Genomic DNA, 25,813 nt, shown 5'->3' with positions numbered 1-25,813 from the left:
ATAACTTGAGGGAACTTTTAAATGAAAAATGACATTAGTAAAAGACTCAAAAGAGTCCAGGAATCCTTCAAATGTGATGTTCTGAATATTCTTTTAATTATTCTCAAAAACAAACCTGGAGAGATATCCAAAATTTTTTTCAAAATTTTTCAAAAAAGACAGTAGGAAGCTGAAGAATTTTTTTACATTTTGTCCAAACCAAAACACCAAAGGAAACAAGATTCTTTTAATTTCTGAAAAAAAATACAAGGGACCCCAAGATTTTTTCGAATGTTTTCAAAAATGAAACGGCACGACCCTCAAGCTTAATTTTTTTTCTTCAAACAAAACTTGTTTCACATTAGTAAAGAAACAAAAAGGAAGTACAACAATTTTCCAAATTTTTTCAAAAATAAAACGTTGATAGCCCTAAGATTCTTTTAATTTCTGTAAACCTTCAAATGTTTTCAAATATTTTTCAAAACGAAACACCAAGGCATCAACAATTTTTCCATTTTTTTTTTAAAGATACAAAGGAACCCAAGAATTTTCCAAATTTGTTCAAAAACAAACACTAATGTTGCCAAGGTTCATTTAATTTCGTAAAAAAAACATTAAGGACCCAAAGATTCTCAATTTCTTAAAAAAAAGTAGCGAAAATAAAGTAGCAGAGGATAAATAAAACAATAATCTTTTAATTTCGCAAAAAAGCACAAATATTTTCGACAAAAAACTTCAGAAGACCTCCAAGATTCATTTAAATTAAAAAAAAAACATTTGAACGCCCAAAAATTTTCAAATTTTTTTGCAATGAAATACATCAAGGGTCTGCAGAATTTTCAATTTTTTTGAAAAACACAGCAGAAGAGGTCGCCAAGCTTTTTTCAAAATTAAAAAAAAGACACCTGGAAGCTAAAGACTAAGATTCTGTCAAAAGCAAATCACCATTCCCCAAGATTTTCATAAAAAAAATTTGAATTACTTTTTGTTTCTTTTTGTCTCTGAAACAAATTAAAAAAAAAATGAAAGTCTTGAAGTTTCTGATGATTTGTGTTTGAAAACATTTGAAAGAAACTTCGAGCCCCTTGCATATTTTGTAAGAAAGTAAAAAAATCTTGGGGCCATCATTTTTCGATGTGTCGATTTTTTTGCTTTTTTAAAATTTTAAAATCGATTCCTCTATTTTTCATTTCAGTTCTTCAATATTTCAATTTTTCAATTTTTCGAATTTTTCAAATGTTTTAATTTCTTAATCTTCTATTTTCTGTTTTTCAATTTTTCGTTTTTTCAAATTTTCGGTTTTTCAATTTTCCAGATTTGACTTTTATAAACTCTCAATTTTTCGGTTTTTCAATTAATGAATGTTTTGATTTTCCCATTTCTGGACTTTCGAGTGTTTCGATTTTTCAGTGTTTCAATTCGTCAATTTTTCGATTTTTCATTTTTTTGATTTTTCAATACTTTTATTTTTGGATTTTCTAAATACTCTATTATTTCAATTTTTCAATTAATCGATGTTTCGATTTTCCCATTTCATAACTTTCGACAGTTTTGATTTTCCAGTTTTTCAATTCTTCAATTTTTCGATTTTTCCGGTTTTTGATTTTTCAATTTTTGGATTTTTTTAAGGTTTCGATTTTTCGATTTCACTTTTTGATTTTTCAATTTTTTAGATTCTTAGTTTTTGGATATTTCAGTTTTGGTTTGATCAAATGTGAAACTACATCGTGTCTTTTTTGAAAAATTTAGAAACAAATTTTGGGGACCCTTTCTGCTTTGTTTTTGAGAAAAACTGAAAAAATTTTGGGAACATCAGTATCGCGTTTTTGAACAAATTTGAAAAAATTGAAACCTTTTTGAGCTTCGTCTGTGTCTTCAAATTAAAAGATTCCTAGAGGTTCCAAACGTTTTATTTTTGAAAAAAAATGAAAAAATCTTTGGGACCGCGATGTTTCGTTTTCTTATCATTTTTTTTAAGAAATTAAAAAATGCTTGGCGCTGTAAGTGTTTTATTTTTCATCAAAAATTCTTAAACTCATTACGAAAAAAAAGTGGAAAAAATCTTGCGGTGTTTAGTTTTTTTAAAATTTGAAAAATTTTTGAATTCTTTTTTGCCTCTATGAATATGAAACAAGTTTCGCCTAAAAAAAAAATGAATGCCTTGGGAGCTCTGATGTTTCGAAAACAGTTGAAAGAATCTTGGGGTCCTTTGTGTGTTTTTTAAGAAATTAAAAAAAACCTTAGGGGCATTGGTGTTATGTTTCTGATAAAATGTGAAAAAGTCTTTAGCTTTCTCGTGTCTTTTTTGAAAAAATCTTGGGGACCTCTGCTTTGTTTTCGAGAAATATTGAAATACTCATTTGTCTTTTAGTGAAAAAATCTGAAACATTTTTAAGCTCCCTAGTGTCTTTATTTTAAAGAATCTTAGAAGCCCCTGAAGGTTTGTTATTGAAAAAATTTAAAAAAGTCGGATTTTTTGAGAAATTAAAAGATTCTTCAGCCTGTTAGTGTTTCGTTTTTGACCAAATTTTAAAAAATCGTTACTTTTTAGAAAAACTGAAAGAATCGTTGAAACATTTGTTGGATTTGTCTTGTGACTTGTTTGGAAAAAAAATTGAAAAATGTTTCTCTTTTTTTCCCACTCTTTTACTTCTGTCTATATTTTTTTCTACTAAACCTATGATATCAAAATTCGTGCTACTTCTAAAAGTCATCTTTTTTATTCTTCAGTCCTGCGAAATTACAAAAAAAGATTTTCGTTTTCTTACCCTTCTACCGTTCATTCTTTTACATAGGTAAGGTCGTTTTGGAATGTTTCTTTTTCGTTATAATTTAATATTTTTTTTGACAACAGAATCATTAGTCGAAATAGAAAGAATATCTGACCCCGAAATCTTGTGATCTTACTCCTGCAGACTTAATTTTGTGGCGCTGTTTAAAGAACACTCTCAATCGAACACCTGTCAACAGTTTGGAGGAATTAAGGTTAAGAATAACAGATATAAACAGTAACGTAAAATGGACAACATTTTCATTTCTAGTTGATATAATAAATTTCAAAATGTTTGTGGATGCAGTGTGCAATCCTTGATTGATCAATCTCCAACCGTCTAAGCCAGCAATCTCTGATAGCGCAGACTCGTGTAATGAAATTTTGCTCCTCCAGACATTAGGTTTTTCCCATTAGATAAACCTTCGAGACGAAGAGCCTTAATTCATGCTCGGTATATAGATAGCAGTCTCCCGAATCCCCCCGCTGTCATTCCAAGTCCGCAGCCCGCCGATGTAATTTTTCATTAAAAGTAGGATCTAAGCCGTAAACTACACGAAACACCGGTATCACAGCCGCCCTCTCTATAAATTCATGAATCACAAAGGGTAAATGGAATACGAAAGAGGGGCGTTAATTTAAAGACTACACAGCCTCAACAAAAAGCCATTTCGAAGATCAAGTCATCTGCCGGAGATGGGGTGAGTGACACTTTAAATGGGAGGAGGATGTAGCAGCGCACGAGCCGATGCCTTCCGACGCGGTTTCCCCTTTCTGTCCCCCATTTTTAATCACCCGTGCCTTTTCCGATTCTCATTTGGCCGTTTTCCTGTGTTGATGGATTCAGGATTCCTGAAATTCGAATTCGAGCGTTGATTAAAAACTTCCCCTGCGAATAATGACTCGAGTGCCGCTCATATAGAACAATAAATTAGATCAACAGTCTTTGTCAATCTAGAGGGACAATTTAATTTGATGGCCGACCTAGCACCCTCAGAGTTCAACGTTCTTCACCCTACAGATGTTTCGGATCTTTTTTCTCATCCGGCGCGAGACATTCGGCTTGTTTTTATTTATCGCTTTTGGGAATGCGCCTCGGACATGTTGATATTGGGGGTTTATTTAGAGGTTGGGATTTTTGAGGGGAGCAACAGGTGATCAGCGCGAGGATCAACGGACGCCACTGCATTTAACACAAGGGACTGCACTGTGACGCTAAAATAGTGCTCGGGAAATAAATAATGCGTTTGGTGCGGTGTGGTTGGCGTGCGGTTGATCGCTACCGCACTACATGTCAGCGGTAAAACATTGATTGAAAAAAAAAAAAAAACTATTCTTATTTTAACTTTATTTTACGGATTTCAGGGAAAATAAATTACTCGTTTTTTAGACAATTAAAATAAAAACAAAAGCAGCTTAAGCCCCGAGGTAAATCCGATCTAGATTGTATGAAATTCTATGCGTACATACTTGGGGTTTATTACTTTGCCCTTAATATTAACGACAGAAATCTGGATTGAAAACGTGTCTTATAAAATTACAAAATCAAAAAAATTGTACACCAAATTTGTCAATTTATCTAGAAACTAGAAGAGGGGAATCGTCGTATGGTAAGTTTTGGGTATATTTAGGGTTGGAGTCTCAAGTGTTGTTTAAGCTATTAAAAAAATATTGCCTATGAGTGTTTTGTTTTTGAAATAATTAAAAACAATTTTGAGCTCTCTAGTTTTTTTTTAATTCTAAAAAAATCTTGGTGGCCTCCAATTTCGGTTTTGAAAAAAGTTCTAATCTTTTCTTTAAGGAATTAAAAACGTCTTGGAGCTATCAGTATTTTATTAAAAAAAAAAAATCCTACACCTGTATACAATTTCTTTTTAATTTAAAAGAATCCTATAGGGTTTTGAAAAAAATCGAAAAACATTTTTGAACTTCCTAGTGACTTTTTTTTATTTAAAAGGTTTCTAGTGTAGTCTTTGAAGTTTTGTTTTTGAAAAAAAATTAAAAACTGTTGATGCCTTGATGTTTAGTTTTTAAAAATATTTGAAAACATTTTAAGGTCGATGGTACTATAAAAAAATAAAAGAATCTTGGGGGCAGAACGTTGTATTCTTGAAAAAATTTGGAGAATTCTTGTACTTCCGTGACTTGAAAAAAATTGGTCGGTAGATTTAGGAATTTAATTCGTTACTATGGAAATTCAGTTTTATCTTAACAAACACTAGGCCCGCCCACCCGCCCCCTATTTTTACAGAGGACATGTCATTTGCCAAAATCAGTCTTACCTTAGCAAGTACTAGCCCCACCCACCCGCCCCTATTTTCTCAAAAGGTATGGTATTTGCAAAAATTAGTCTTATCTTAGCAAATACTAGCCCCGCCCACCCGCCCGCTATTTCCTCAGAGGATAGTGATTTGCCAAAATAAGACTTATCTGAGCAAGTACTAGCCCCGCCCACCCGCCCATTACAGAGGGGCGTATTTGCTAGTACTTAAGATAAGTCTTATGTTGGCAAATGACATATCCTCCGAAAAAATAAAGGGCGGGTGGGCGGGGCTAGTACTTGGTAAGATAAGACTGATTTTGGCAGATACCATATAGAAAAACGACATTAGGGTGCTCAAAAATGTTACAAATTTTTTTAATAAAAAAGACCAAGGAGCTCAAGAATGTTCCAGATTTCTTCAAATTCTTCCAGTTTTTCTCAAAAACCGAGCAGAAGAGGTCCCCAAGACTTTTTACATTTTGTCCTTAAGATTCTTTCAAATGTTTTCAGTAAACTTGTTTCATATTAATACAGACTAAAACGAATTAAAAAAAAATCAAATTTTTTACCAGAAGTCATTTTCGGTTTCTATTATTATTGATTGATTTTATGCGATTTGAATGAAATGAATGATACTTATACTGAACAGAAATAAAATTAGTCGCAAGAATGAGACGAGGCTGGGTGGGCGGTGCTAGTACTTGCTGAGAGAAGACCGATTTTGGAAAATTACATATCCTCTAAGAAAATACAAGGCGGGTGGGCGGGGCTAATATTTGATAAGATAAAACTGTTTTTGGTAATTTCGACATTTTCGCCCATTTTTCAACTATTTCCGAAAGTTAGTTGAAACCATTTTCTTGTACATTTCGATATCCAGAAGTCATTTTCGGCTTCTATTATTAGTTTCCACTCCCACTCGACATAAAAACATAATTAGCCCCGCCCACCCACCCAGTCTCCTTTTCAGGGATTGATTTTCTGCAATCTGAATGAAATGAATGACCTTAAACTGAACAGAAATAAAATTTGTCATTAGAATGAGAAAAGGGTGGGTGGGTGGGGCTAGTACTTGCTAAGATAAGATTGGCTTTGGCACATAACATACCCTCTAAGAAAATAGAGGGTGGGTGGGCGGGGCTTAAATTTTGACAAGATAAGACTGTTTTTGGCACTTTTGACATTTTGGACCATTTTTCAATTGTTTCCGAAAATTATTGAAGACATTTTGTTGTATATTCTGATATACAAAAGTCATTTTCGGCTTCTCTTATTAGTTTTCCCTCCCACTCGACAGAAGAACCTTTCCAAATTTTTTTCAAAATTTCTTAAATGAAACACCAGGACCCCAACAGCTTTTCAAATTTCTTCAAAAACAAAAACTTGAAGGGACCTCTACGATTCTTCTAAAAAGACATTTTTTGAATTTTTTCAGAAAAGAACAAAAAAACTGAAGAATTTTCAAAAAAAAATAGCAGGAGGGAAAACCAAATGAAAAGAAAAATTCGACAACCATCTTACCTATGGATTTTGTAAAAGATATAAAAAGAGGAACGGGCAAAACAAAAGGGAAAAGAATAAGGGAAAAAAGAAGAAAACAATGAAAACGTTCAAATAATTTCAAATAAGAGCCGAGGGGGTGGTGTCAAGGAAAAGAGAATTTTACAAGAATTTTTAAACACTAAAGCCCCCAAAATTATTATTATTCTTCTATTTTTTTATCAAGGAAAGGGGGTACGAGATTTTTTTTTAAATTTTTTGAAAAAAAGACGCGAAGAATTTTTCACATTTTGTCAAAAACAAAACACCTAAGAATTTTTTAATTTCTGAAAAAAAAAAATAGAAAGGAAACCAGGATTCTTCCAAATGTTTTCATAAACGAAATACTAGTTTATTAAAAAAAACTTAAAAATTCAAGAATTTTTAAAATTTGTTTTCAAAAATGGACAAGGGAGTATAATATTTTTTCAAATTTTTTCAAGACGAAAGCGATGATTTTTATCAAAAACGAAGCAAAGAGGTGCCAAATTTTTTTCAAATTTTTCAAAAAAGACATTAGGAAGCTCAGGAATTTTTCAAATTTTGGTCAAAAATAAAACACTAACAGAGCCAAGAATCCTTTCATTTCTTAAAAACAGGGATCCTAAGATTCTTTCAATTGTTTCAAATATAATCAAAACGAAACACTAAAATCCCAAAGATTTTTTCAATTTTTTAAAAAATAAAACTTAGGGGACCTCTAGAATTTTTTAAGTAAAAAAACGACATTAGGGTGCTCAAAACTGTTTCAAATTTTTAAATAAAAGTGACGAAGGAGCTCAAGAATTTTCCAAATTTGTTCAAAAACGTGATGCTGATGTTCCCAAAATATTTCGAGTTTTTCTCAAAAACGCAGCAGAAGTCCCTAAATTTTTTTTCAAATTTTTTAGGAGCTAAAGAATTTTTTACATTTTGTCAAAAACAAAACACCAATGGCTCCAAGATTCTTTCTATTTCCTAAAAAATATACAAGGGACCCCAAGATTCTTTTTCAAGGAAAAAAGACATGGGAGTACAAAAATTTTCCACATTTAAAAAAATATTAAGTGTTAATATCTAAGGTTGTTTCAGTTTCTTAAGGAAAACGCTAGGGATCACAAAATTCTTTCAATTTTTCCAAAAGTAACGAAGCAAGATTTTTTCAAATTTCAGCGGACTCTAGAACTTTTTGAAATAAAAACAAAGACAAATGTTTCTAATTTTTAAATAAAAGTGACAAAACAGCTCAAAAATTTTCCAAATTTCTTCAAAAACTATTACTGATATTCCCAAAATTCTTTCAGTTTTTCTCAAAAACAGCAAAAGATTTACTGAAGGTTTTTTTTAATTTTTCAAAAATGACACGAAGAAGCTAAATAATTTTTGGCATTTTTTCAAAAACAAAGCAAGATTTTTAAAATGTTTTAAAAATATACAAGGGGTCCCAAGATTTTTTCCAATGTTTTCAAAAAACGAAACATCAAGGCTTTCAATTTTGTTTTAAACAAAATTTGTTTCACATTAATAAAGACAAAAAAGAATTAAACATTTTTTATTTTTTTAAGACAAAGGAGTACAAAAATTTTCCAAATTAAAAAAACAGTAAAACGTTGATATCTAGCGTTCTTTCAGTTTTTTAAAGAAAGCGCCAAGGATCCCAAAATTATTTAGATTTTTCAAAAAATAACACAACAAAGACCCGCACGATTTTTTAAAATTTGTTCAAACAAGGATATTAGGAAACTGAAGAATTTTTCGAATTTGGTCAAAAATAAAACGTCAGGGAAGTTTTAGATTTTTTTTAAATATAGAAAATCGACATTAGGGTGCCCAAAAATGTTACAAATTTTTTTAATGAAAGAGAAAAGAGATTTTTCACATTTTGTCCCTAAGATTCTTTCAAATGTTTTCAAAAAACTTGTTTCATATTACCTAATAGAGACAAAAACGAATTAAAAAATTTTCAAATTTTTTACCAAAAAAAGACAAAGGAGTACAACAATTTTTCAAATTTTTTCAAAAACAAAAGTTTGAAGGGACCTCTAGAATTCTTTTAAAAAGACAATTTTTTTGATTTTTTTTTTAGAAAAGGACAAAAAACCGAATAATTAAAAAAAATATAGCAGGAGGGAAAACCAAATGAAAAGAAAAATTCGACAACCATATTACCTATGGATTTGGTAAAAAATATGAAAAGAGGAACGGGCAAAACAAAAGGGAAAAGAATAAAGGAAAAAAAGAAGAAAACAATGAAAACGTTTAAATAATTTCAAATAAGAGCCGAGGGGAGTGGCATCAAGAAAAAGAGAATTTTACAAGAAGTTTTAAACACTAAAGCCCCCAAAATTATTATTATTCTTCTATTTTTTTATCAAGGAAAGGGGGTACGAGATTTTTTTTCAAATTTTTTGAAAAATAGACGCGAAGAATTTTTCACATTTTGTCAAAAACAAAACACCTAAGATTTTTTTAATTTCTGAAAAAAAAAATTGAAAGGAAACCAGGATGCTTCCAAATGTTTTCATAAACGAAATACTAGTTTATTAAAAAAAACTTAAAAATTCAAGAATTTTTAAAATTTGTTTTCAAAAATGGACAAGGGGGTATAATATTTTTTCAAATTTTTTCAAGACGAAAGCGATGATTTTTATCAAAAACAAAGCAAAGAGGTGCCAAATTTTTTTCAAATTTTTCAAAAAAGACATTAGGAAGCTCAAGAATTTTTCAAATTTGGTCAAAAATAAACCACTTACAGAGCCAAGAATCCTTTCATTTCTTAAGAATTAGGGATCCCAAGATTCTTTCAATTGTTTCAAATATAATCAAAACGAAACACTAAAATCCTAAAGATTTTTTCAATTTTTTAAAAAAATAAAACTTAGGGGACCTCTAGAATTTTTTAAGTAAAAAAACGACATTAGGGTGTTCAAAATTGTTTCAAATTTTTAAATAAAAGTGACGAAGGAGCTCAAGAATTTTCCAAATTTGTTCAAAAACGTGATGCTGATGTTCCCAAAATACTTTAAGTTTTTCTCAAAAACGCAACAGAGGTCCCTAAATTTTTTTTCAAATTTTTTAGGACCTATAGAATTTTTTACATTTTGTCAAAAACAACACACCAATGGTTCCAAGATTCTTTTTCAAGGAAAAAAGACATGGGAGTACAAAAATTTTCCACAATTAAAAAAAGATTGAATGTTGATATCTAAGGTTGTTCCAGTTTCTTAAAGAAAACGCTAGGGATCACAAAATTCTTTCAATTTTTCCAAAAATAACGAAGCAAGATTTTTTCAATTTTCAGCGGACTCTAGAACTTTTTTAAATAAAAAAAAACGACAAATGTTTCTAATTTTTAAATAAAAGAGACAAAGGAGCTCAAGAATTTTCCAAATTTCTTCAAAAACCTGATACTGATATTCTCAAAATTCTTTCAGTTTTTCTCAAAAACAGCAGAACATTTACTGAAGGTTTTTTTTAATTTTTCAAAAATGACACGAAGAAGCAAAAAAATTTTTCACATTTTTTCAAAAACGAAACATCAAGGCTTTCAATTTTGTTTTAAACAAAATTTGTTTCACATTAATAAAGACAAAAAAGAATTAAACATTTTTTATTTTTTTAAGACAAGGGAGTACAAAAATTTTCCAAATTAAAAAAAACAGTAAAATGTTGATATCTAGTGTTCCTTCAGTTTTTTAAAGAAAGCGCTAGGGATCCCAAAATTATTTAGATTTTTCAAAAAATAACACAACAAAGACCCGCACGATTTTTTTAAATTTTTTCAAACAAGGATATTAGGAAACTCAAGAATTTTTCGAATTTGGTCAAAAATAAAACGTCAGGGAACTTTCAGATTTTTTTTAAATATAGAAAAACGACATTAGGGTGCTCAAAAATGTTACAGTTTTTTTAATAAAAGAGACAAGAGATTTTTCACATTTTGTCCCCAAGATTGTTTCAAATGTTTTCAAAAAACTTGTTTCATATTAATAGAGATAAAAACGAATTAAAAAAAAATCAAATTTTTTACCAAAAAAAGACAATGGAGTACAACAGCTTTTCAAATTTTTTCAAAAACAAAAACTTGAAGGGACCTCTAGGATTCTTTTAAAAAGACAAATTTATTTAATTTTTTTCAGAAAAGGACAAAAAAAGCGAAGAATTTTCAAAAAAAAAAATTTGCAGGAAGGAAAACCAAATGAAAAGAAAAATTCGACAACCATATTACCTATGGATTTGGTAAAAATATAAAAAGAGGGACGGGCAAAACAAAAGGGAAAAGAATAAGGGAGAAAAAGAAGAAAACAATGAAAACGTTCAGATAATTTCAAATAAGAGCCGAGGGAAGTGGTATCAAGAAAAAGAGAATTTTACAAGAATTTTTAAACACTAAACCCCCAAAATTATTATTATTATTCTATTTTTTTATCAAGGAAATGGAGTACGAGATTTTTTAAAATTTTTGAAAAAAAGACGCGAAGAATTTTTCACATTTTGTCAAAAACAAAACGCCAATGGGACTAAGATTTTTTTGATTTCTGAAAAAAAAAAAGAAAGGAAACCAGGATTCTTCGAAATGTTTTCATAAACGAAAACGATGATTTTTATCAAAAACAAAGCAAAGAGGTGCCAAATTTTTTTCAACAACATTAAAAAACAGACCCGAGGGAGCTGAAGACACCGACACCGACACCGACACTCGACATTCCTATTCCGGTGCGTATACGTGTTCTACATATATTACGACAAGAAAGGAGTTAAAACTCCAAAATTGAAGAACTGAAAAACAAATGAAAAGAAAAATTTTAAAACGACCTTAGCTATGGATAGGATAAAAGATATAAAAATCTCTTACGTAACCCTAGTTGGACGAAATTTGTATCTCAATTCCCGATCACCTTGATAGTAATAACAGTAAATAATAACCCACCAACTACTAACAAGACGCTAAATGATGAGAATTTCACGCATAATTGGGTAATCCTCATCCATGTTATTAAATAGGCATTCATTTGTAATTATTCGAGGATCAAAGCAGCGTCACTTGTTAATCATAATCGGATCTGAAACGTTTATATTGACTGATCTTCCATTAAAAGCTACTTTGCAGATTGTTCCCTCCCTTGCACTTACTGTTAAATCTATGTTTAATATCTAGCAAATTAAATTCAACCGGGGCAGAAATGTGCCGAGAATAATTATGATTCGTGATTCAACTAAGCGAATAGGTATCTCATAATTAGGTCACATTAGGAAAACGAAACACACAATTGGTAACAATTTCTAAGACTTGAAAAAGATTTTTTTTTCTGGCGGGGTGAACAGAATAAATTCTCTCGTCGATCGGATAAAAATTTAGTTCCTTTTAATACCCACCCACACAAGCAAACGACCGAAATATTTATGAGCGATGAATGACGCAAAATTTCTGCTACAAAAATGTGTATCCTTTTCGAAGCACGCGTGTAAATAAAGGTTGATTTATACATTTTAATACACAACCGCAATAATTGCGACGTGCATTTATCAGTAGTGTCAACTCTAATGAGAGAAACATCAATCAAATACCACCCCAATTACTAATGTCAATAACGATTTATTTTTTCGTAATTGGGTCGTCGTTCCAGACTAAACATTTACACAGCGTAGCGCTGGTCCAAAAATCGTATTTGCTTTTACATAGTTAGCTTTATCGGGCCGATTAAAAATATGACCCCAGCAAACAAATTTTCGGAAAACGCCTCAATTCCCGCACAAATAAATAATAATCTGGTTGAGGCAAACTGGCCGTTAACTACCTCATTGCTAAAGCAATATCCCGAAAGTCACATCCACGTAGTTCGGCAATGGCATAAGAATTCTAATCGCACATGTTTTCCCAACATCCCGACTCGCAACACGAATCAGATAAAACCTTTTAAAAGTCGAAAAGCAGGGAAACGATTTCCTCAATTTCCATGATTTATGCAATCGATCCCTGCCGATGGAAAATCTGTGTGCACTTCTTACACATATTGCAACCGTAACTCATTCCGTAATGCAGTCGGCACTGCAAAAATTTCGCCCACTATCTCGCTCATAACTTCAAATATTTACATGAGAAAAATGAAAATGTCATCTTTTCTTGTAAAAATCTTCCCTTACCAGCGTTCAATATATATGCTAATGGCAGCAAAGCAATCTTGCGTGTCTATTTACCAGTTCTCTTGGAGATAATAACGTTTTTATATTCAGATTTATTTTTGGATCGTGTGATTCTTCGGTAAATACGACGTTTTATTCGCGAAACTGATTTAAAAGGGAATGGGTTGTTCGTCGCCAGGGCTGAGAATTTGCCGCTGAGGACCTAATTGGGTGGAGGGTTTTAATCAGGTTCACGGTTAAAACGAAGTCGAAATTTTTGGCAAATTCTGGGGGAAGTGTGACTACACGTTTCGGGGAAAGTGGCCAGGTGCCAAAATTTTCACGAATAACTCTATCACTTTCTAAAAACATTCAAGTTGCGGCAAGAGCACCCACTTTTACCACTCCATCTGTTCGGTAAACGGATACCTTCATTCATTCTGTATATACAGGGTGGCTAGAATGTATGGAAACGGTTAAATATCTTGAGAACTAATTGTACAAATCAAGTCAAATTAGGTGCAATTATTCGTCAAAAAAAAATTCGAGATGCAAGGTCAAATTGATTTTTTAATGCATTTTTGAATAGAGCTTTTTTTTCTGAATTCATGAGTGTATCACTATCATACTTTCTTTTTGATTGAAATGCCAAAATAAGTTATTAAATAAAGGAATCTAAAAATTAGGAGATTCTAAAAAATCTAAGGATTGTAAAGATCCAAAAGATTCGAAAGAGTTAGTGGATTCAAAGGATTCAAAGGATTCAAAAGACCATGAAAATTCTGAGGACTCTGAGAATTCCAAGCATTCGAAGGATTGCAAGAATTCCAAGAAATCCACAGATGTTAAGGATTCCAAAGATTCTAAAGGTTCTAAATATCCCAAAGAATCTAAGGGTTCAAAGCATTCCAAGAATTCGAAGCATTCAAACGAGTCAGAGTTTAAATATTATGATGATTCTAAGAAATCGGGGTGTTTCAAGGATTCTAAAGACTCGAAGGATTCAAATTATACAAAGGATTCGAAGGACTCCAAGGATTTCAAAAATTAAAAGGAATACCAGGTTTGCAGGGATCTGGACGATTGAAAGGATTCTGAGGATTAAATTCCAAGGATTCCAAAGATTCGAAAGAATTTAAGGATACTAAAAATAAAGAATTTAAAAATAAAGAGTTTAAAACTTATGAAGATTCTGAAGATTCCAAAGATTACAACGATTCTAGACATTCTGAGGATTCAAAACATATCAAAGAACTTGAAGGAGTCATCGAATTCAAAGGATTCTAAAGGTTATGAGGTTTTCACGGATTATAACAATTTCAAAGATTCTAAACTATCTAACGATTTTAGAGACCCAAAAGATTTTGAGAATTCTAAGAATTCGAAAGGTTTCAAGCATTCCAAGGATAATTCCAAAGACTCTGAACCTTCTAAGGCTCTAAAGATTAAAAGCAATAAAATAATTCAAATGATTCAAAGCAGTCAAGGATTCAAAGGAGTTTAAATATTGTGAATATTCTGAGAAATCTCAAGAATTCAAAGGATTCCAAGGATTCGGGGTGTTCCAGGATTCTGAAGGTTATAATGATTGCAAAGATTTTAAGAATCTAAGGCTTGTAAAGACTCTAAGGATTTAAAGTATTGAAAAGATTCGAAGGACTCATAGAATTCAAAGAATTGTAAAGCTTATACCTGAGAACTGTAAGGATGGAAGGATTCCAAAAATGAAAAGGAATTCCAGGTTTGCAGAAATTTGGAAGATTGCAAGGATTCTGAGTATTAAATTCCAAGGAGTCCAACGATGCGAAAGATTTTAAGGATTGTAAAGACTCTAAGGATTCAAAATAGTCAAAGGATTCGAAGGAGTTATAGAATTCAAAGATTATGAGGTTTTCCCGGATTTTAAGAATTTCAAAGATTCTAAAATATATACTAAGGATTTTAGACATTCAAGAGAATCTAAAGAGTCAATGCATTCAAAGTATTCAAAGGATTCTGAGGACTCTGAGAATTTCAAGCATTCGAAAGATTGCAAGAATTCCAAGGATTCCGAAGATTTTAAATGTTCTAAATATTCTAAAGAATCTTGGAAGTCAAAATATTCAAAGTATGCAAAGGATTCTAAAGATTCAAAGGATTCCAAAAATTATGAATAATATGAAGATCCTGAGAATTCTAAGAATTCGAAGGATTCGACGGATTCTGAGAATTCGAAGAATTTCAAAGATTCCAAAGATTCTAAACATTCTAGGGTTCTAAAGATTCAAAGCAATAAAATGTTTCAAATGATTCCAAGCATTCCAAGAATTCAAAAAATTCGAAGCAGTCAAGGGTTTGAAGGATTCAGAGGATCCAAAGGGGTTTAAATATTGTGAAAATTCTGAGGATTCTAAGGGTTCGGGGTGTTCCACGGATTCTAAAGATTCTAAATATTACAAAGGTTCTACAGAATCTAAAGATTGTAAAGACTCTAAGGATTCAAAGTATACAAAGGATTGGAAGGACTAATAGAATTCAAAATTTTCTAAATATTATGAGAGTTCTGAGGATTTTAAGGATTCGAAAATTTCCAAAGATTCCAAGGATTAAAAGAATTTCCAGTCTTCATAATCTTTAAACTCCTTTGAATTCTTTCAATCCTTTGACTGCTATGAATTCTTTGAATCCTTCGAATGCGTTGAATCCTTAGAACCATTAGAATATTTAGAATTTTTGGAGTCCTTTGTATCCTATGAATCTTTTCAATCCTCAGAAACCTTGCGCTCTTTGAAATCTTTGGAATCCTTCGAATCCTTAGAAACCTTGTTGGAAATCTTTGAAACTTTCGAATTTTTTCAATCTTTTGAATGTTTCGAATCTTTAATTTTTGAAATTTTTGGAAATTCTCGAATTTATGGAATCTTGGGAATCCTCAAAATCCGTAGAACCGTTTTCAAATTTCAAAGGTTCTAAAATATCTAAGGATTTTAGAAATCCAAAAGATTCGGAAGAATCTGAGGATTCAAAGCAATAAAAAAAAGTGCAAAGTATTCTGATTCAAAGGATTTCAAAGATTATGAATATTCTTAAGATTCTGGGGATTCTAACAATTGGAAAGATTTCAAGGATTCGAAGGATAATTCCAAATATTCCAAAGATTCTAAACATTCTAGGGGTTCTAAAGATTAAAAGCAATAAAATGATTCAAAGCATTCCATGAATTCAAACAATTCGAAGGAGTCAACGGATTGAAAGGATTCAAATGAGTTTAAGTTTTATGAAGATTCTGAGGAATCTCAAGAATTCAAGGGTTCGAGGTGTTCCACGAATTCTAAAGATTACAAAGATTGTATAGAATGTAAAGATTGTAAAGACTCTAAGGATTCAAAGTATTCAAAGGATTCGAAGGACTAATAAAATTCAAAAGTTTCGAAAGATTATGAGAGTTCTGAGGATTTTAAAGATTCGAAGAATTCCAAAGATTCTAAAGATTAGACTCCAAGAATTGCAAGGATTCCAAGAATTAAAAGAATTTCCAGGATTCCAAAATCTTCATAATTTTTAAACTCCTTTGAATTCTTTCAACCCTTGGACTGCTATGCATTCTTTGAATCTTTGGAATCCTTTGAATCCTTCGAACCCTTAGAATATTTAGAATTTTTGGAGTCCTTTGTATCCTATGAACCTTTTGAATCTACAGAAACCTTGCAATCTTTGAAATCTTGAGAATCCTTCGAATCCTTAGAAACGTTGTTGGATGTCTTGGAATCCTTTGACATTTTGGAATTTTTTAATCCTTTGGATGCTAAACTTTTTGGAATTTTTAGAAACTCTCGAATTTATGGAATGGAAAATTTTCGTAATATTTAAACTCTTTTGAATCCCTTGGTTGCTTCGAATTCTTTATATTCTTGGAATGCTTTGAATCATTTGAATTATTTTATTGCTTTTAATCTTTCTAGCCTTTAGAGTATTTGGAATTCTTGGAATTATCCTTCGAATCCTTGAAATCTTTCGAATTCTTAGAATCCTCAAAATATTAAAAATATTCATAATCTTTGGTATCCTTTCAGTCTTTAGAATCATTTACATCCTTTGAATTTTTTGAAACCTTAGATTCTTTCGAATCTTTTGGATCTCTAAAATCTTTAGATATTTTAGAAACTTTGAAATTCTTAGAAGTCGCGAAAACAAAAAACGATTCTACAGATTTTGAAGACTCCAAATACTCCAAGTTTCTAAAGATTCAATGAATTTTAAAAATTAAAGGCTCGATGCATCCAAAGGATTAAAAAGATTCGAAAGATTCGAAGGATTCCAAGACTTACAAGAATTCTAAAAATTCCAAGCATTCCAAGGATTCGAAAAATTGCAAGAATTCCAAGAATTCCACAGATTTTAAGGATTCCAAAGATTCTGAAGGTTCTGAATATTCCAAAAAATCTGAGGATTCAAAGGATTTCAAAGATAATGAATATTCTTAAGATTCTGAGGATTCTAAGAATTCAAAGGATAATTCCAAAGCTTCCAAAAATTTTAAACATTATAAGGACTCTAAAGATTAAAAGCAATAAAATGATTCAAAGCATTCCAAGAATTCGAAGCAGTCAAAGGATTCCAAGACTTCGGGGCGTTCCAAGGATACTAAAGATTCCAACGATTCTAGAGATTGTCAGGATTGTAAAGACTCTAAGGATTCAAAGTATTCAAAGGAATCGCAGGAATCATAGAATTCAAAGAATTCTAAAGATTATGAGGTTTTCGTGGATCCTATAATTCCAAAGATTCTAAAAAATCTAAGGATTTTAGAGATCTAACAGATTCGAAAGAATCAAAGGATTCAAAGAATTCAAAGGATTGAAAAGATTATGAGATTTCTGAGGACTGTAAGGATGGCAGGACTCCAAAAATTAAAAGGAATTCCAGGTTTGCAGGGATTTGAAAGATTCTGAGGATTAAACTCCAAGGAGTCCAAAGATTCGAAAGAATTTAATCCACAGAAACCTTGCAATCTTTGAAATCTTTGGAATCCTTCGAATTCTTAGAAACGTTGTTGGAAGTCTTGGAATCCTATCAAACTTTTGATTTTTTATAATCCTTTGGATGCTTCGAGTCTAGAATTTTTAAAATTTTTGGAAATTTTAGAAACTGTCGAATTTGTCGAATCTTTGGAATCCTCAAAATCTGTGGAATCGTTTTTTGTTTTCGCGGATTCTAAGAATTTCAAAGATTCTAAAATACCTAAGGATTTTAGAAATCCAAAAGATTCGAAAGAATCTAAGGACTCAAAGCAATAAAAAAATGCAAAGAATTCTCATTGAAAGGGTGTCTAAGATTATGACTATTCTTAAGATTCTGGGGATTCTAAGAATTCAAAAGAATTCGAAGGATAATTCCAAAGATTCCAGATTCTAGTGGTCGAATTCGGTCGAAGTATAAACATAAATAGTCGGAGTTAAGCATACTGAGAAACATTTACGCCCTTCCTTATCAATACTCGAGCCGTCAACTACGAGCATCTTTTTACAGCAACTATTTTCGGCACCCCGAAAGCGAGATAAATTCGGCATGTAGACGAAACACTTCCCGCCCCTTCGCGTTGTGTTATCAACAGAAGTAGCCGTCATATCAGCAGTCCTTTGTAAATTCAAAGCATCCCCACGAGGTGCGAATTACCTCAAGTGCGTCCTCGGCAACATTTCATAAGCCACAAAGGATACATCTCCAGCAAAGAGCTTTGGAGTTTCGACCAAAGGTCTCTGCCGTAAGTGGTTGCACGTGCTTGCACTACAGAAAATCGCCACCCTCACAACAAACGCTTCAACAAAATGTCTTGTCATGTGTGGTCGCGCACGTCCAAATTTGTCACGGCTTTGTCTCCGGATTAGTCCGGACCCTCTCACGCTTCCGGGACAATCGCGGTGTATATTTAACGGAGGTGTCATCCACAACAGGAATGCCCCGGTTTCGTGCTGAAAATGTTTTAAGAGGTTAAATTAAATGAAATGAAATTAAATTAAAATATCCTGACACTGTAGGTACATTTATACATTGAGGGCGGGTTTTAAGCTGCGAAATATCTAGGAGGTACACGAGAAAAGTGACAGCTTTTTTGTGACAGTAATTATTTTAAATTCTTTGCAAACAACACTTTTTTAAACTATTTAATAATTCTTTGAAAAGTTGTTATCGAATTTTTGGTGAAAATCAAAAAACTAAATTATGTAAATGTGTTGCAATCAGCCGAAATCGACATACGTATGATTAAAAACCAGAAAATAATCGACGAGAAAAACAGAAAAAACGTATTAACATCTTGCTTATTGCATTAACTCACTACAAAATTTTATTCAGCGTCTTTTTGAGCAATTTTGTAGAAAGCAGAAGTATAATTTCCTCGGGATCTTCATACTCTTTAGAATCCTTAAATTCGTCAGAACTTTGGAATATTTGAAATCCTTGTAACCCCCAAAATCCTTCGAATTCTTAAAATTATCAAAATTCTCATAATCAATAGAATTTTTAACATCTTTAAATGCTTTGCCTGCTTTAAGTATTTTGAATCCTTTAAATTATTTATTTTTAGAATTTTTAAATTCTTTAGAATCTTTGGAATCATTGTAATTTAAACCTCAGAATCGTTGGAATCCTTCAAATCCTTAGAATCCTCAGAATTCCCATAATTTTTAGAATCTTTTGAATTCAATGTGTTCTTCGAATCATTTGAATACTATTAGAGTCTTTACAATCCTTAGATTGTTACAATCTTTGAAATCTTTATAATCTTTAGAATCTTTGGAACACCCCGAATCCTTGAAATCCTTCGAATTCTTGAGATTCCTCAGAATTTTCGTAATATTTAAACTCCTTTGACTCCTTTGAATCCCTTGGCTGCTTCGAATTCTTTGAATTCTTGGAATGCTTTGAATCATTTGAATCACTTTATTGCTTTTAATCTTTCTAGCCTTTAGAGTCTTTGGAATTCATGGAATTATCCTTCGAATCCTTCAAATCTTTCGAATTCTTAGAATCCTCAAAATATAAAAAATATTCATAATTTTTGGAACCCTTTCAATCTTTAGAATTCTTTACATCCTTTGAATCTTTTGAATCCTTAGATTCTTTCTAAAATCTTTAGATATTTTAGAATCTTTGAAATTCTTAGAATCCGCGAAAAAAAAACGATTCTACAGATTTTGAAGACTCCAGAGATTCCACTGATTCGAAAGTTTCTAAAGATTCAATGAATTTTAAAAATTAAAGGCTCGATGCATCCAAAGGATTAAAAAGATTCGAAAGATTCGAAGGATTCCAAGACTTCCAAGAATTCTAAGAATTCCAAGGTTTCCAAGGATTCGAAAAATTCCGAAGATTTCAAAGATTCTAAAGATTCAAAAGACTAAAAATTCTGAATACTGAGCATTCTAATCATTCGAAGGATTGCAAGAATTCCAAGAATTCCACAGATTTTAAGGATTCCAAAGATTCTGAAGGTTCTGAATATTCCAAAAAATCTAAGGATTCAAAGCATTCAAAGGATGCAGAGAATTCTAAAGATTCAAAGGATTTCAAAAAATATGAATATTCTTAAAATTCTGAGGATTCTAAGAATTCGAAGGATAATTCCAAAGATTCCAAAAATTTTAAACATTCTAAGGGCTCTAAAGATTAAAAGCAATAAAATGACTCAAATGATTCAAACCATTCCAAGAATTCGGTGTGTTCCAAGGATACTAAAGATTCCAAAGATTCTAGAGATTGTCAGGATTGTAAAGACTCCAAGGATTCAAAGTATTCAAAGGAATCGCAGGAGTTATAGAATTCAAAGGATTCTAAAAATTATGAGGTTTTCGTGGATTCTATAATTCCAAAGATTTTAAAAAATCTAAGGATTTTAGAGATCTAATAGATTCGAAAGAGTCAAAGGATTGAAAAGATTATTTTTTAGATTTCTGACTGTAAGGATGGAAGAATTCCAAAAATTAAAAGGAATTTCGGGTTTGCAGGGATTTGGAAGATTCTAAGGATTAAACTCCAAGGAGTCCAAAGATACGAAAGAATTTAAGGTGTTCTAAAAATAAAGAATTTAAAGGAGTTAAAAAATTATGAGGATTCTGAAGATTCCAAAGACTCTAAGGATTCAAAATATTCAAAGGATTCGAAGCATTCAAAGGATTGAAAAATTCAAAGGATTCAAAAGATTATGAAAATTCTGAGGACTCTGAGCGTTCCACGGATTTTAAGGATTCGGAAGATTCCAAAATTTCTAAATATTCTAAAGAATCTAGGAATTCCAAATAATATAATCAAAGCCTGCAGAGGATTCTAACGATTCAAAGGATTCCAAAAATTATGAATAATCTGAAGATTCTGAGAGAATTCGAAGGATTCGTCGGATTCAGAGAATTACTAAAATTCCAAAAATTCCAAAGATTCTAAACATTCTAGAGTTCTAAAGAATTAAAAAAATTCAAAGCAATCAAGGGTTTAAGGGATTCAGAGAATCCAAGGGTTTAAATATTGTGCAAATTCTGAAGATTCGAAGGATTCTAAGGGTTCGGGGTGTTCCACGGATGCTAGAGGTAGTAAAGTTTCTAAAGATTATATAGATTCTACAGAATTTAAAGATTGTAAAGACTCTAAGTATTCAAAATATACAAAGGATTCGAAGGACTAATAGAGTTCAAAAGTTTCTAAAGATTATGAGAGTTCTGGGGATTCTAAGGATTCCAAGAATTAGATTCCAAGAATTACAAGGATTCGAAGGAATAAAAGAATTTCCAGGATTTCCAGAATCCTTGAAATTCTTGGAATCTAATCCTCAAATCTTCATAGTTTTTAAACTCCTTTGAATCCTTTCTATCCTTTGACTGCTATGAATCCTTTGAATTCTTGGAATGCTTTGAATCCTTTTAATAGTTTGAATGCTCTGAATTCTTAGAACCCTTAGAATATTTAGAATTTTTGGAGTCCTTTGTATCCTATGAATCTTTTGAATCCACAGAAACCTTGCAATCTTTGAAATCTTTGGAATCCTTCGAATCCTTAGAAACGTTGGGTGTCTTGGAATCCTTTGAAACTTTCGAATTTTTTAATTCTTTGGATGCTTCGAGTCTTTATTCTTAAAATTTTTGGAATTTTTAGAAACTCTCGAACTTATGGAATGGAAAATGTTCGTAATATTTAAACTCCTTTGAATCCTTTGAATCCCTTGGCTGCTTCGAATTCTTTGAATTCTTGGAATGCTTTGAATCATTTGAATCATTTTATTGCTTTTAATCTTTCTAGCTTTCAGAGTATTTGGAATTCTTGGAATTAACCTTCGAATCCTTGAAATCTTTGGAATTCTTAGAATCCCCAAAATATTAAAAACATTCATAATCTTTAGCATCCTTTCGATTTAAAGAGTTTTAGAATCCTTTACATCCTTTGAATCTTTTGAAACCTTAGATTCTTTCGAATCTTTTGGATCTCTAAAATCTTTAGATGTTTTAAAAACTTTGAAATTCTTAGAATCCGCGAAAACAAAAAACGATTCTACAGATTTTGAAGACTCCAGAGATTCCACTGATTCGAAAGTTTCTAAAGATTCAATGAATTTTAAAAATTAAAGGCTCGATGCATCCAAAGGATAAAAAAGATTCGAAAGATTCGCAGGATTCCAAGACTTCCAAGAATTCTAAGAATTCCAAGATTTGCAAGGATTCGAAAAATTTCGAAGATTTTAAAGATTCTAGAGATTCAAAGGACTCAAAAGACTAAAAATTCTGAAGACTCTGAGCATTCTAATCATTCGAAGGATTGCAAGAATTCCAAGAATTCCACAGATTTTAAGGATTCAAAGCATTCTAAGGATTCTAAGAATTCAAGGGATTATTCCAAGGATTCCAAAGATTTTAAACATTCTAAGGGCTCTAAAGATTAAAAGCAATAAAATGATTCAAATGATTCAAAGCATTCCAAGAAGTCGGAGCAGTTAAAGGATTCCAAGAATTAGGGGTGATCCAAGGATACTAAAGATTCCAAAGATTCTAGAGATTGTCAGGATTGTAAAGACTCTCATAGAATTCAAAGGGTTCTAAAGATTATGAGGTTTTCGTGGATTCTAATAATTCCAAAGATTCCAAAAATCTAAGGATTTTAGAGATCTAACAGATTCGAAATGGTCAAAGGATTCAAAGAATTCAAAGGATTCAAAAGATTATGAGATTTGTGACTAAGGATGGAAGGATTCCAAAAATTAAAAGGAATTCCAGGTTTGTAGGGATTTGGAAGATTCTGAGGATTAAACTCCAAGGAGTCCAAAGATTCGAAGGAATTTAAGGTGTTCTAAAAATAAAGAACTTAAAGGAGTTAAAAAATTATGAAGATTCTGAAGATTCCAAAGATTCTAGGGATTCTAAATATTCAAAGGATTCGAAGCATTCAAAGGATTCAAAAAATTATGAAAATTCTGAGGACTCTGAACGTTCCACGGATTTTAAGGATTCCGAAAATTCCAAAAGTTCTAAATATTCTAAAGAATCTAGGAATTCCAAATAATGAAAGCATGCAGAGGATTCTACAGATTCAAAGGATTCCAAAAATTATGAATAATCTGAAGATTCTGAGATTTCTAAGAATTCGAAGGATTCGTCAAATTTCGAGAATTTGAAGAATTCCAAAAATTCCGAGAATTCGAAGAATTCCAAAAATTCCAAAGATTCCAAAGATTTTAAACATTCTAGGGTTTTAAAGATTCAAAGCAATAAACTGTTTCAAATGATTCCAAGCATTCCAAGAACTAAAAAAATTCGAAGCATTCAAGGGTTTAAGGGATTCAGAGGATTCAAAGGGCTTTTAATATTGTGCAAATTCTGACGATTCCAAAGATTCTAAGGATTGTAAAGATTGTAAAGATTCTAAAGATTACAAAGATTCTACAGAATTTAAAGATTCTAAAGACTCTAAGTATTCAAAGTATACAAAAGGATTCGAAGAACTAATAGAATTCAAAAGTTTCTAAGGATTATGAGAGTTCTGAGGATTCTAAGGATTCGAAGGATTAAAAAGATTTCCAGGATTTCCAGAAATCTTGAAATTCTTGAAATCTAATCCTCAAAATCTTCTAAGTTTTTAAACTCCTTTGAATCCTTTCTATCCTTTGACTGCTATGAATCCTTTGAATTCTTGGAATGCTTTGAATCCTTTTAATAATTTGAATGCTTTGAATTCTTAGAACCCTTAGAATCTTTAGAATTTCTGGAATCCTTTGAGTCTTTCGAATCCTTTGAATCTTTTAAATTGTTTCAAATTTTAGCATCCTTACATTCTTTAGAATTTTTGGAATCCTTGGAACTCTTGAAATCTTTAGAATTTAGCATTTGCTCAGATAAGACTGATGTTGGCAAATGCCATATCGTCTGAGAAAATAGAGGGCGGGTGGGCGGGGCTAGTATTTGATAAGATAAGACTGATTTTGCCCAAATTAAATTAAATCTGATTGGATAGTTATTTTTTAACAACTGAGTCATTAATTTAATTTTTAGATATATCGTTTTTTATGTGTCTATCATATTTTTAGGTGATTTTTAGTGATTGTAATATCCTGCATATGTGAAAAATGTAAATAATTGTTTAAAAAAAAAGTAGACTGTTTTAAACTGGGAACTAAAATTATTTTCAAAGGTATGTCATTTTTCTTTTTTTATTTAGTCTTATTTAAAAAAAATTATTTTGCATTAATTATGCGCAATTTCTTGGATATTTTGATGCATACAATTCAAACCTGAGTTAAGCCAATCAAAACTGTAAAAAAACCCTAGCGTCCAATTTCTTCCAGCTGAAGTGGTGTAAGAGTTAAACAAATTGAAATTCACATAATCGGGGAATGGAAAAGCCACATACAAATTGAGATAGGTCCACAAGTTATGGATTTCGAGCGTTATTTTCATTAAATTTGGAAATGTTCCAGTAAATACCGCAGCGCTTGGCTGTTTGAACGCAATAACAATTTCGTTGGAAAGTCGTGGTTTCAAAGGGTAGACTGTTTTCGCTGAGGGCTGATCAAAGAGCGTTTCTTTTCGCATATGTACACGAGCAGTTTTTGCCGCAGACGTCGCAAGCAACAATAAACAAAAATCGTGCGAAATATTGCGCAAGATGCTTTCAAACACCGAAAATTGCAAAGTTTCCTACTCACCGGTCGTGGCTGCGTTTCCCAGACACCGAAATTCACTGAAAACCTCCACACACCTCACCACTTCGGAAGTTTACCCTCGCGTCAGCCCGCACGAAAATGCATGTTCGCGGGAGGTACTGTCAGCCCAGCCCTCCTGTACCCAATGCCGAACTAGCGCCCCATGGCCCCCATGGATATATTTAACGTTTCGTTCACGGGTCCTATTTTTAGCATGGGAAGTTCGTATTTTTTTCTCTCGCTGTTTTTATTACACTTACATTCGAGTTCGTTCACTCACCAGAACAGGGATGTCCTCGCTCGTGCCCCAACCAGCTGATATACGAGCCCGGTGTAATTTAATCACAGAAGCTCGATGATGGCCCAACTCACGAAATGGTAATGAGGGGTTTCGATTGATTTTCTACGCGTTTTGACAGATTTTTTTCAATAATTGGGACAAAACGGAAACTAACACAATTTTAATAACCTGGTATGTATATTCTCATCATAAAATAAAATCAATACAATTAAAATAATATAATATAATGCAGCGATATATTCATCAATGCACGTCTGCACTCCAAACTACAACATTTTCCATTAAAATAGTTTTGTCATTATAACCACTCTACATTTTTAAATAAACACATTTCCTGCTATACATCACCGGAAAATTACACAAATCATAGAATGCTTCAATTAAAGCTATTCAACTCGCAAAAAAGTGAACTCATTACGGGTTCAAATTTCATTTCCATAATGGCTGAATGAACAGTAATTTTCGATTGGAACGATTTACATTTATGCAAAACGAATAATTAATGTCTACACTAATACGTAAATTAATTTCAGGCCGTCGTTAATTTGCTTTGCATTAGCAGAAAAAGAATTCTCGCAAATATTACACCATACCAGATAATTGTCTAACAAATGAAAATGTAGTATGTATAAACCTGACCACGCTGAACTTTGATTTAAATGTTACAGCAAGATAATGTAAAGAGCGGATTTTAGGCGAAAA

The 25,813-nt window shown here is 31.8% G+C and overlaps 1 protein-coding gene across 2 annotated transcripts in view; it reads right to left on the bottom strand.

Moving 5' to 3' along the window:
- Window positions 1-24,958, bottom strand: part of LOC135125009 (protein TANC2) — a 267,204-nt gene extending 242,246 nt beyond the window's left edge. For both annotated transcript variants that reach the window (XM_064050277.1, XM_064050284.1), the window contains exon 1: window positions 24,814-24,958. The gene's annotated coding sequence lies outside the window, so the exon portion shown is untranslated. The remainder of the gene's footprint in view (window positions 1-24,813) is intronic.
- Between the last annotated feature and the right edge of the window lie 855 nt (window positions 24,959-25,813).

This window comes from Zophobas morio, unplaced genomic scaffold (genome assembly GCF_036711695.1).
Source record: "Zophobas morio isolate AGI-343-1 ecotype UQ-CSIRO unplaced genomic scaffold, CSIRO_AGI_Zmor_V1 ptg000008l, whole genome shotgun sequence".
NCBI classification, from domain to species: domain Eukaryota; kingdom Metazoa; phylum Arthropoda; class Insecta; order Coleoptera; family Tenebrionidae; genus Zophobas; species Zophobas morio.
Note: the sequence above shows the minus strand (reverse complement) of the source record. Positions and strands in the feature narration are given on the sequence as shown.